The following is a 13,899-nucleotide window of genomic DNA, read 5'->3' on the forward strand; positions in this document are numbered from 1 at the left end:
ACATCATGACCAAGTAGCAGGTTGGGGAGGAAAGGGTTTATTTGGCTTACATTTCCATACTGCTATTTATCACCAAGGAAGTCAGGACTGGAACTCAAACATGTCAGGAAGCAGGAGCTGATGCAGAGGCCATGGAAGGATGTTCTTTACTGGCTTGCTTCCCCTGGCTTGCTCAACCTGCTCTTATAGAACCAAGACTACCAGCCCAGAGATGGTCCCACCCACAAGGGGCCTTCCCCCCTTGATCACTAATTGAAAAAATTGCCTTACAGTTGGATCTCATGGAGGCATTTCCTCAACTGAAGCTCCTTTCTCTGTGATAACTCCAGCTGTGTCAAGTTGATACACAAAACCAGCCAGTACAGAGCCCCTTTAGAATAAGTGAGAGCTTTCTTTCTCAGAATTTAGGTGTCTGCTGCTCTGCTACTACCACTGTCATCAGCACCACCACTACCTTTCTCTTCCTAAGGTGGTAAGAATTAAAAAAGAATGAGGAAAAAACAACTGAAATGGTAAATTTCACTACTTTCTTTCCATGTTTTTTTTTTCTCATTTAGTTTACTGCTTTCTAAATAAAAACTAGGTTTCTGAAGTCCAGCTTTAGTTCTGGGTTATAATGTGCTCATAAATGGAGACTGGTGTCAGAGGTAAAAATGGCAGAGTTAACACCAGTTTGTGGTATTTTCTTTATATATATATATATTATTATTATTGGGTATTTTCCTCATTTACATTTCCAATGCTATCCCAAAAGTCCCCACACCCACTAACCTCACACCCACTCCCACTTTTTGGCCCTGGCGTTCCCCTGTACAGGGGCATATAAAGTTTGCATGTCCAATTGGCCTCTCTTTCCAGTGATGGCCGACTAGGCCATCTTTTGATACATATGCAGCTAGAGTCAAGAGCTCCGGGGTTCTGGTTAGTTCATAATGTTGTTCCACCTATAGGGTTGCAGATCCCTTTAGCTCCTTGGATACTTTCTCTAGCTCCTCCATTGGGGGCCCTGTGATCCATCCAATAGCTGTGAGCATCCACTTCTGTGTTTGCTAGGCCCTGGCATAGTCTCACAAGAGACAGCTATATCTGGGTCCTTTCAGCAAAATCTTGCTAGTGTATGCAATGGTATCATCGTTTGGAGGCTAATTATGGGATGGATCCCTGGATATGTCAGTCTCTAGATGGTCCATCCTTTTGTCTCAGCTCCAAACTTTGTCTCTGTAACTCTTTTCATGGGTGATTGTTTCCAATTCTAAGAAGGGGCAAAGTGTCCACACTTTGGTCTTCGTTCTTGAGTTTCATGTATTTTCATTTGAGTTTTCCTCTTCAATATTCTACTATTTGCTTTTCAATGTCCTCAGTAGGTTAGAAAGGTTATGTCTGTATTAAGTAGGAGAGATGGGATAGAGTGTGCTCATGCCATCTTATTTTATGCTAGAGTTTCCTGTCATCAATTTTGCAACCACAAAATTAAAACTATCCATGGTAGCATTTTTAATTTTTAGTTTTAATTGTACTAAGAATTTAACTTTGCCATTACAGGAAAGTCTTACCAACAAAGGGGAATTATATATAATTTTGATCATCCTAGTGACATCCTAAAAATCCAGACATTTTAATAAAAAAAAACTCTTGAATAGTCCTCATTAGAGCAAGGGACCCATGAGAATGGGTACAAGTGGGTTTTTCATGTCAGTGATATTTGTCAAGCATTAATTGAAAAATCTATCCCTCATTTGCCACCAAGTTCAAAGTGTTAATATATACTATTTCAATCTTAAATCATGATCTGGCATTAAATTATCAACTATAAATCAGGTCCCTAAACATATCTCACTCTCAATTCCATCTTTTTGAGACATTTCTAAGACTCAAATATTGATACCTTTTATTAAGTGAACAATATTTCATCAACCACAAACTTTGATGACATGTATATTAGAGTTTCTCAGATAATCAAACTGCAAGATATGCAAAGATGTAGGAGTGTATGAGGTATCGGACTGTAAAGTTACAGGAGCTAATAAATGCTATTATATGCCATCAAAATACAGTTTTAAGACAATTTGTGACATAGGTGTAATCCAAACATGAAGGTCCATGTCTGAGTCGGAGTATCTAATATCCTAAGCGTCTGCTATCTAAGGATAAGAGAGGATGGATATCCCAGCTCAAGCAAAGAACAAATTCATCCTTCTTCTACCTCTGTTTACTATAGATTTGATAGTGCTAACTCATACACAAAAGGTCTGTTTTCATTATTCAATTTACTGATTCAAATATTTCTCTATTACAGAAACACTCCCCAAATACAAAATATACATGAAATAATATTTTGTCAGCTATCTAGGGATTCTCTGATTCAAAGAAGGTGACATATAAAATTAGCCATCAAAATTGTCTATGCACATGCTGAAGTCAGCAGCTGACAGGCTTTACTTCCAAGATAGTCTTGTGAGACAACAGAAAATGTAGAAAATGTTCAGCAATTCCTTCTACTTTCATAAGAGTAAAGTAGTTAAGACAGATCACTAAAACTTGCATATAATGAGATTAGTTCCCTTGATCTTACCCTCCAAGCAGGCCAAGGAAAAGTTTCTATATTTTGTTCATTTTGTTTGCTTTGTTAAATATTATTTTAAAAAGAAAAATAAATTTATTTTTCTGCGTTTGCATATTTGTTTTTTTTTTTTTAACTTTCTTGAGCTTAAATAGCTCTGGACGAAGAGCACCTGCTGCCAAGCCTTGCAACTGAGTTCAATCATGGGAACACTATGCCAGAAGGAGAAAACAAACTCCCTCAAGTTGTCCTCTGACCTTCCGTGTATATTATGCAGCATGTATACAAACAAATGTTCACATACACAAATAGGCCAATGCAAAAGAAATGTCATTTTATCTAAAATCATGTGATTAACTTCAACCTTCTAGGCCTTTCCCAAAATTTCAGACATCCACCCCAAAGAATAGATTAACTTTTGTCCCTGACATCTTCAAACCAATGCTTCTTGCTTTTGTATGTACAATCGTTTGTTTTGTAAAGAATAAAAGTATTAGCCCACACAATGGGCAAGCAGATAAAGACATTTGCCATCAATCAGACAACCAAAGTTCAAACTTCCAGAGAAATGTGGTAGAAGGAAGCAAGTGATTCCTACAGGTTGTCCTCAGATCTCCACATGTGCCCCACACAACAAAATAACAAATATAAATAAAAACTTGTGATATTCAAATTTTTGTCACTTGAAAAGTAAATGCCACATGTATTGACATTTCTCTCTCTCTCTCTGTGTGTGTGTGTGTGTGTGTGTGTGTGTGTAGTTAAACTGGTTTGAACGTAATGGGGAAAATAACTCGTTCATTTGTATTCCAAGTTATTTACAGGCAATCTTACTAGACTATCCCTCTGTCTTGTCAGATTCTACAAAGGCTTTCTGCCTTTGTTGCTTTTATTTCAAACAGAATGGACTGACTTTTTAATTGTATTAGGTGTAGTATAAGCAAGCAAGATGTTAAGGCAATAGGATTTTTAAGTATGTACTGTGATTTTTAACAGTCATGTTATTGTCTTCTCATATATTCTCCAGGTCCTTTTCAATAACCTAGCCTCTACTTCTGCTTTGATACTCATTTAACTCTTCTTCCTTTCCTTTGCCCCCTTCTTTATCAGGACTGACTCACGTATACTCACATGGGGTGTTATTTCTGGCAAAGTATACAGAGATAAAGCTATGTGCACTAGAACTTTGCTTGAGGGGAAACTCACAGTGGGGGAAGGATTTGTATAATTCCATTTCTTCTTTGGGGATTATATATCTGTTCTCTGGGCTTCTTATCACATCAACTAACAGGGCTTCTCTGTATATTTGCATTCTCTCTTTACAATGGCATTGCTATGCATTTAAACTTCATGAGAACTCTTAAAAACAAAGATTATCTCCACCTTTCTTATATGGCTTAGGAAAGGGAGGTTCACCCATGTAAGAGGCAACATGCTAAACAAAAAACGTTTTCTAATGATTTTTTTTGCTTTGCTGCTCACAATTTTGTGGGTTTTAAAATTACATTTATTCACTTATTTATCATGCTTGTGAATGTGTGTGTTTACATGTGTAAGGTCTAGAGAACAACTTTGGAAAGTGAGTTATTTCCTTATACCATATGGGACACCAGGATGAAACTCAGGCCCAGGCTTGGCAGCAAATGCCTTTACTTGCTGAGCCAACCACAATGATATTTTTCTAATTTACACATTCATTAAAGGTCTGCAGTTGCAGACTTTTCTGAGCAAGATGATAGGTCTAGCTCCTATGTCATTCCTATATACCCAGTGTAGACATGAGACATAGCACTTTTGCCTTTGGGTAACAAAATTCTTTTTTTTTTTAAACAATGTTTTGTTTTGTTTTTAATTTTGTTTGTTTTTCTTCTAAAACATATTTTACAAAATAAGGAAACCTTATAAAAATTAAAACAGTGGAATTTGTATTTACAGGAACATGTTAAAAAGAGTTATTACAAACAATAGTTCTATTGTATAGAAATATTTAGGGCTTCATTTTCTACTTGACAGAATAAATGGGTAACAAAACTCTTGTGTTTAACTAACCTTTAATTTCCAGATCAAGCCCAAACATATTTCAGCCTAGTCCTAGTTCAAGTAGATGAAAGTGAGATATACTGGCACAAATATAGCATCTCAACACTTGAGAGGTGGAAGCAGAATGACCAAGAATTCAAGGCCATCCTTGGCTCCAGAGTAAGTCTGAGGCCTCCATTGGATGGTTTTGTTTGTCAACTTGACACAAGCTAGAGTCACCAGAGGGAAAGGAGCCTCAGTTGAAGAAATGCCTCCATGTGATCCAGCTGTAAAAAAAAAATTTCCCAGTTAATGACCAATAGAGGAAGATCCAGCCCATTGTGGATGGTGTCATTCCTGGGCTGGTAGTCCTGGGTTCTATAAGAGTGTAGTCTGAGGAAGCCATGGGAAACAAGCTAGTAAGCAGCATCCCTCCATAGACTCTGCTTCAGCTTCTCCTTCCATGTTTCAGCCCTGCTTGAATTCCTGTCCTGACTTCCTATAATAATGAATTATGATCTGGAAGTATAAGCTAAATAAACCTTTTCCTCCACAACTTGCTTTTTGGTCATGGTGTCTCTTCATAGCAATAAAACCCTAACTTGGACAAGGCCAGTTTACAATACTTGAGACTCTGTCTAGATAAAGAGAGTAAGAGGAAGAGAGACTTAACTGAATAAGAAACATCACTACTTTAGAGTTCAAACCCAGTAGTTACAAAATATGACTCATTCTTTAAACTACAGCCATATGCAACACTTTTCCTCTCTTTCTCTCTGCTCTGCAGGTTCTGCATCTTTAATTATTTGTACCTGACTAGCATTACTGGCAACTCTAAAAACAATGCTGAGAGTAGCAATATCTTCTAATGTCCTATATCCCATAGTGAACGTGTTATTAACACTAATTAATTGCATAGTTTTGAAAGTTCTTAGTTCAAAGAAATGACAGATATCTGAGATACTGATTGTGCCAATTAACCTGAAATGATTGTTGCTTATTGCATACTTGTAGTTGTTTCACTCTGTCCCATTAATAGTTACAGCTGTTCTATATCAGAGAAAAGAATATTTTGAAAAATAATATGACAGTTTTTTTAGGTGCTGTTATGGCTATTCTTGGTTGTCAATTTGACTATAGCTATAACCCAAGTGGCTGGGTAATACTCGTGGCAAATTTTTTTAATGAATAATCCAAAGTGGAAAGATCCCCTGCACTCTGAGTCTGTGGTAGCAGGAAAGTCCATCCTTAATCTGGGTCATGCTTTTTTCCAGCAGCCTATGTAATAATATGGAAAAAGAAAGTATTTTCTCTTTGCTTGCCCTCCCTCTTGCTTCTCTGGCATTAGCAGCACCTACTTCTTTGGATGTCTGACTTACACTAACAGCTGGCTGAGACATTCACCCTTATGAACTAAACAACTGCTGGATTCCCTGTTGTTCTGCTAGAAGAGAGCCTATGTTGGGCTATCTGGACCACAGCCTGTAAGCCACTCTAATAAATTAAATTAACACATTCTGTCCCTATGGAGCATCTCAACCTGTGGATGCTCACTCCTTTGAGGGACAAGCAACCCTTTCATATGGGTCCTATATCAGATATCTACAACATTATTCATAACAGGAGCAAAATTGTGCTTATGAAGTAGCAACAAAAATAGTTTTATGTTTAGGAGTCACCACTACACGAGGGACTATATTAAGGGGTCGCAGCATAAGGAAAGTTGAGAGCCACTGCTCTAGAGAACCCTAACTAACACACTGTATGATTGTGTCTCCTAGGAATGTCAGAACTTTATATATATACACACACACACATATATATACATATATATACATATATATATATATATATATATACATATATATACATATCTATATGTGTGTACATACATATGTATGCCTAGGGTTGATTATCCTGATTTGCCTCCCTAATCATATTTTTTTTTCATTCTCACCAACATGATAGACATGCTAAAGTGGATTAGAAGGGCAAATCCAGGGCTAATCGACCCTAGACATAGACCTATAGCAATGAAGGACTGCTGACAGTAGGATAGTAGTCGTCTCTAGGGAGGAGCACAGCAGTTGTTTCTCCAATACCAAATGTCAGCTCTGAAAACATACATACAAATAACCTTATACAGATGGAGCGGTTGTACTTAGGAATATATATGTATACACACACACACACACACATGCATTAACAATAATAAATATACATATACACATGCACATAGATTCATTCTATCATTCCTATTCCTTTACAGATGCACACAGTGGATCTAGCTAGAGCTCTTTGTGACATGTGGAATAGGGTTTTGGAAAACTCTAGATTTCAAGGCTGAGGATGGAGCAAGCAAGGGCTCTTGGTATAAGCTGACTTGGTTTCCTTTCCTTTCTTTTCCCTTCCTTTCTTTTCCCTTCCTTCCTTTCTTTTCCTTTCCTTCCTTTCTTTTCCCTTCCTTCCTTTCTTTTCCCTTCCTTTCCCTTCCTTTCCTCCCTCTCCCTCTCCCTCAGTTGTGTAATGACAGGGCTCCATTTATAGCCCATATTTGCCAGGAACTCATTGTGCATGGTTTATTTCTTATGTGGAATCTGGATGACTGTAAATAGGACCTGAAATTATAAAGGGGACTATGAGAGGGGAGGGAGAGGTCTAATGAAAGATAAATGGAATAAGAGAAGGTAATGGAGTATATCACATGGGTGTTTAGGAGAAGAGGGATAGCCAGATGAGTTAGTTGGACTGAGAAAGCGTGAAGCCTAAACTAAGAATAAGTGTGCTGATATACATATGTATGTGTATGTGTGTGTAGTTACAAAACATCACAGTGAAATTCATTACCTTGTAGCTTTTTATTTAATCTGACAATAAAATTTCATATTAATTGCCTCTTTCTATCCTTTTGAAGACGCGGTAGGTCAGTGACTCCCATGTGGGGTGGCCACATTACTCATAGCAGAGCTGTATCGGAATCAGTGTATGACATTCCAAAATGCAGGGTTCACACTGTGATTCTGCATTTCAAAAGGACAGAAAGAGGGAGTGATTGCTTTGTATTGCCAAGGACAGAATGCCAACTGCAGAATGCAAAGGGAAGCAGTCTCCTAGGTGAGGGAGAATAGAGAACATAACATACTTGTGTAGCTGATGGGAAGATGCCACATTGTCTGTTCACCACATGGTCCTTTGAGGTTAAGAAACAGAGGATTCTCTGTCTAGTAGAAGTGGCAATCAGGCCTTGGGCTGGGATCATAGTTCCTTTCTGCACCCATCTCATGGAGAAGCCCTGCTGGGTTACTGTTAGGGATCATTCCTCTCGTTCTTCTACTCCGGTGTTTCTCCTTGCCACAGCAATTCCCCTCCTGCTACTGCTCCACTTCCCATTTCCGTGTCTTCTTTATAGACAATTTAATTTTTGTTTTGATCTCCATATTGTTCCTTTTTATCTTTGTTTCCAAACGTGTTGGTTCCGGTAAGTGTAAGTGTACTTGCTGCATAATTTTCTCCTTAGGATCATGTCACAAACTGTTCCTCTGTCCCACTTTTCATCTCGACTTTGTCAACTATCACTTTGGTTTGCACACCCCTACTCAGCTTTGTCCGCAGCTTTGGTCTATCTAGCATTTAGCCATCCAGATATTTTTGTCATATTATTTTAGATTGCTAGACATGATGCATTGATTTACACACCCTCTTGCCCAAGAAAATAGTTACCAGCTAAATGATTGTACATTTCAGGCCTTCTCTACTCAAAGCCCACAAATTATCATTGATCAAAGACTTTCATTAAGTGCATCATTAAGCAAACACTATTCCTGAACACACCTAGACTCTGTCTTTCTCCAAAGGGAGATGAGGAGATGAGGACAATTCTGTGCTAAGTTCACAGAGGAATATCACATGAAGAGCAGCCCTTCATCTCCATGGGGCCTGCTCCCGTCTCCACATGAGCACATAACTGGCAGTGACATAAATCAATTTTTTACGGATTAACACCAACTTCTGTGCAGAAGACAGGCAGGGCCTCCCAGTGACTTGCATCTGAGGAATGATCCTGACTTCTTTTCTTGCCCCTTTCATATAAAATAAATACAGAGGCTTGCAGTTAAAAGTCTCCTGAATGCTGGCAAAGCTCTGTTGAATGAAGCAATGCACCAGGCACAGCTCCACTCTCCTTGCTCCCAGAAATGCCAGCACAACTACCTTCCAAACCTCTGTTCTGTGGGCACCCCTTTTGAGAAGCCCTTGTTTCTATTTCAATTGCTAAATGTGGCCACAGACTCCTCATTTACCTTTTGGAGCCCAGGAAAAAGGGGAGGGAAGCACCTGGAAAAGCAACCCAGTGGCAAACATCAAAATGACTGTACCCGGCATGTGCTAGGAAAAAAAAAATCTTCAGTAAAGCCCAGTGGGAGCCAATAGTGTATGTTTCTTATTCCTGAAACCCCAGCAGGCTCCACTGTACTCAGACCAACTTTTGAAATGTAAAGGAGAAAAAAGAAAGAAGGGATGATTAACAAAGCAAAAAAGCATGCTTAGATGATGGTTTCATTTCTCCGATAGGCCTTTCCTGCCTCATTAATATACTCTGCAGTGGATGAAAGTCCTCAGCATCCAAAGCAGGTAGTAATGGCCCATCAAGAGATACCATGCCAGCTTCCTAATGCCTTATCAAAGGCTCATTGAAGAATACAGTCATCTTGCTACTTTCACAGGTTTTAAAGAGTTACATGAAGACAAAGGAAATACCTCTTTCCTTCACACATTTCCCCCAACCATTTCTGACAATATCTTTCATGTATAAATCATACTGCTCTGACAGCATTTTAGTGGGCCTATCATATTAACAATGGAACCAAGACAAGGCCAGAGGTGAGAAAGTGCTTTATGTTCATTTAAAGATGCAGAATTGTGTTCGCAGTGTATGTTAAAGCCGAGGGAGCACTGAGCTCATGTGCATTTTATCTAGAATACCATCAGTGGTGGAACAACTGGGGCTCTGAAAATGGAAATGCTAGCCCACATTAGTCGATTTATTCACCCAAGTGTTAATAGCTTGTTGGTTCCCATTAAGTAGTAGAAGCCAACTTGTACAGGCACAAGGCTCTTAATGTATTACATTTGTGCCTTGTTCCACTCCAGCATAACATCCTACCCTTTCTGCTGACCACATGCCTGAAATCATAACTAGCTCTTTCCTTGCCTCTCTTTTCTGTGTTTTCTTACTCACCACTGTATTCTATGGCCTCTCTGTCTTTGTTTGGAATGAGCTGCTGCAATTGAGACACAGTCTCATTCTATATTTCACACTGGTCAAAAACTTACTATGAAACCATAGCTGACTTTGAACATGCATGATCCTTGTGATTCACGCTCACAGAATGTCGAAGTTACAGTCATGAGCCACCACACTTCTGCTTTGTGTCTGTCTCATGTAAATTTTAATCTACTCACTTGTCTCTGTGCTTTCCTCTTCTCAGCACCTCATTATCTTTTGTTGAGGTAGTGTACAGATCCTCTCCCATGCTCTTCCACTCAGTAGAATGTATAGTAAAGCTCCTAGCCTGAAATTCTCCTTTGTTTATATGCCTTTCTTCTTCTCATTTGAATCATGAAAGCTTGAAAGAATTCACACTGCTTGCCCAAGAGTTCCACGGCTTTGTTCAAGCATTTGATGCTACCCCTCCTGAAGGTTCAGACACTCTAGCATATGATATTTCCACTTTGCTGTTGTTCAGCCTCTCCTACTGCTTAGCTACTTGCTGTTTCCCATGTACCTAACAGATGCCTATGCCACAGTTGTTTGTTTCAGCTGTTTCCACTATCTAGTCCATTGTGCTCCTACCCTATGCATATGCATCCCAACCTTCCCTAATCTATTCAGACACCGTACAGAGGTCAATTCCTCTATGAAGTCTCCTCTGTTTCTCATAGCCAGGGGTGACTGTTCCATCTTCTGACTCACCCCAAATTAATTGTCAGCCTCTTTTCTGTTTGCAATTACCTAGTCTGCCTTGCAATAATTCCATCACAGAAAATGTACCAGATATATTTTTTCAGAAATCGTCTTGTTTCCCAACAGCTATTATCTGAGTGTTTACAGTTCCTCATAATTTTTATTGAAATATTAATCTCCTATGTGAGGTGGTAAAAGGTGGGGACTGTGGAAAGCAATTAGGTCATGAGGGCAAAGAATTCATGGAAGGGTCCCTCTCCCAACAAAACAGCTAGTTATCTAGGACCACTTACATTGGAGGGATCATTTTAACAATGTTGCTCAGGCTCAACGAACACCCTTCTAAAACTCCCTTTTGGAGCAGACCTAGGGCACTGGCTCTGCAACCATTCTTACAATATCCAGAGGGAGCCCAACACCCAGGTGCTCTGAAAAGCCCAAGATCAAAAGAGAAGCCACATCTGCCCGAACACCTGGAGTAACTGAGTCCCCTAGGATCCAGGGACCCAGGAACTCCCACCCAGCCAGTGGCATGGGTTCCTTCTGGTCTGAACCTGTACGCTGAGAGACATTGGGCTCTGTTTCCGCACTCAGTTCCACAACATCCAGAGGAAGACCGACTCCCGGGTGCTCTAACATACCCAGGATCACAGGATCACAGAGGAAGCTCAACTTCCAGGAGATCGGATACACCCAGGAGCACTGGAGCTCTGACACACTCAAGATCATAGTTGAGGCCACAACATCTTTCCCAACACCCAGATTAACTGGGCCCCCACAGGAACCAGGGAAACACAAATCACTGCCCAGCCAGAGGAGGCATGGGTTCCTTCCAGCTGGCACCTGTGCACAGAGCAAACCCAGGCCTCTGCTTCCCACATATGCCTGCAACAGCCAGAGAAAGCTTGACTCCCAGGAACTCTGGCACAACAGGATCTCAGGAGCTTGGTCACACCAGGATTTCAGGATCCCAGAGGCAGCTTGACTCCCAGGAGCTCTGACACACCCAAGATCTCAGGATCCCTGGATCCCAGAATCACAGAATCACAAAGACAGCTGAACTCTGAGGAGTTCTGACACAACCAGGAACACAGGAGGAACAGGATCCAGTCAGAGACAGCAAGGGCAGGTATCACTAGAGATAACCATATGATGAGAGGCAAGCTCAAGAACATAAGCAACAGAAATCAAGGCTACTTGGCACCATCAGAGACCAGTTCTCCCACTACAAGAAGTCCTGAATACACCATAATACTGGAAAATCAAGATTTGGATTTAAAATCACATCTCATGATGATGATAGAGGACTTTAAGAAGGAAGTAAATAACTCCCTTAAATTCAGGAGAACACAGGTAAACAGGTAGAAGCCCTTAAAGAGGAAACACAAAAATCCCTTAAAGAGTTACAGGAAAACACAACCAAGCAAGTGAAGAATTGAATAAAACCATCCAAGATCTAAAAATGGAAATACAAATAATAAAGAAATCACCAAAGGAGACAACCCTGGAGATAGAAATACCTAGGAAAGAGATCAGGAGTCATAGATGCAAACATTACCAACAGTTTTTCTTTTCAAAAGCTGCTTCCAGCAAAGAATAAACCATTTAACATCTGTACTTTTTCGGTACATAGTTCTGACTACAGCATACCCAAGGATCAGATCCATTCATTCGGAGTTTGATGCAAAGAAACAAGTAAGTGTTAGGGTAAGTTGTGATGTGTAGGCTAATTTAACTCAATTGGCTAAAGCACAATGATTAAAAGAATAGGGGTTCCAGGTTGAGTTCTGTGTGGTCATTTTGGCTCTTTCTTTCCAACAAGTTCTCTGCTTATTTGTCAGAGGCTTTTTTTTTTTTTTTTTTTTGGTCTGGATATTTACTAAGAGATTATTGTTTACAAGTGGAAATAGAAAGTAAATATGGGAATCAGGCAAAAACAGGATAGGATAGCAGAGAATATGTACGGAAGTCTATCAAGACCAATACTTTTTCACAGTGACACCGTCTCCCCTCCATGAAATCCCTCTACCCAGAGCAAGAACTCCAAAATTCCCTGGTTTCCAAATTTCTTCCTCCTGGCCCCTTTTTACTGTTCTACTCTCTCCTCAGGACAGTATTAGTCTTGCAAAATAAATAAATAAATAAATAAATAAATAAATATATAATAAAACAGCACCAGTTAAGGAGGATAAGAAAATCAGTTTGAGAGGCAAGACACAAAACAATGAAGGTGATGGCAATCCATGCATTTTAGATGGTAAGGTAATCTCTGTCTCTAGCCACAACATGGCAAGAATGCAAATTAAATATTATGATGGGAGTAGACAGGGATATTTAAAGCTTTTTAAATTATTATACTAAAATAGCGGCTTACTATATGAACTTGATGTAATGGGAATATGATTACAAAACAGTTGCTTCTTTAAGGCTTTTTCATATTTCTTTACTGTAAAACTGCTTGCCTCAAAATGCTGTTTTGATCATTAAATACTGTGCATAACTATGTAACCATCATAAGTGCTCAATGAGTAAGAATAGCAAAGTCAAGGACTGCCCACTTCTCATCTACTACAAATATGTGATGTGGACAACCTGCTTCCTTGCCATTTACATGGATCATTCGAAATTGTCTGAGTGATAGTAAACACCTGTTCCAATTCAGAAATTAATGCTGCGATAGAATAATATAACAACAATTTGTTATTTTATGTAACAATTATCCTTAGTAAATCAGTAAGAAAAGGTTTAATTCTAAATGTTGTCAGTGTGACTTCAAGGTAACACCTGAAAAAAACAGCACAGTGACCCTTCTATACTTGTTGGTCTTGCTTAAATCTTAGAGATTACCCCTCTATATCAACAGGCCTCAGTCCCAACCTCAGAAAATCTACTTGGCTGGGACTGTAATTGTTTTTAATTGTTGCCTAACTTTTCATCTAGGTCAAGAGCAGCTGCAGCAAGAAAAAACTCTTGGTGGCCACTTTCACCAACAGATATAAGGCCTGCTTTTACAAACTTCCTTGCAGACAAGGCCACAGATGCCCAACACTTAATTCTACCTCCTTCATCAAATAACTGATGTGTTTCTGAGCATTCAAGACCCAATCTCAGTTCTGCCACTTGCAATTAGTTAGAACTGCAACCAAACACTGAGCAGAGACTGGCATCAGTTCCCCTGTGGTGGCTGAGGGAGCAGGGTTGGGGAAACAGAACACAGTCTGAGGTATGTGGTGAGTAAACTGGAAAAGAGAAAAAGCACTGAGTTCATGACCCCCTTTTCACAGTAAATCTGACCGTTAGTCATCACTCTGTAGCCATGTGCATGTGGAGAGGTGGTCTTCTACAGAATACTTAGCAC

General features: G+C 39.5%; 1 long non-coding RNA gene across 1 annotated transcript in view; it reads right to left on the reverse strand.

Moving 5' to 3' along the window:
• 1700111N16Rik (RIKEN cDNA 1700111N16 gene) overlaps positions 1-13,899 on the reverse strand; it is a 214,329-nt gene that overhangs the window by 60,656 nt on the left and 139,774 nt on the right. The gene's annotated exons all lie outside the window — the stretch shown is intronic.

The sequence above is a fragment of the Mus musculus genome, chromosome X (assembly GCF_000001635.26).
Source record: "Mus musculus strain C57BL/6J chromosome X, GRCm38.p6 C57BL/6J".
NCBI classification, from domain to species: Eukaryota; Metazoa; Chordata; class Mammalia; order Rodentia; family Muridae; genus Mus; species Mus musculus.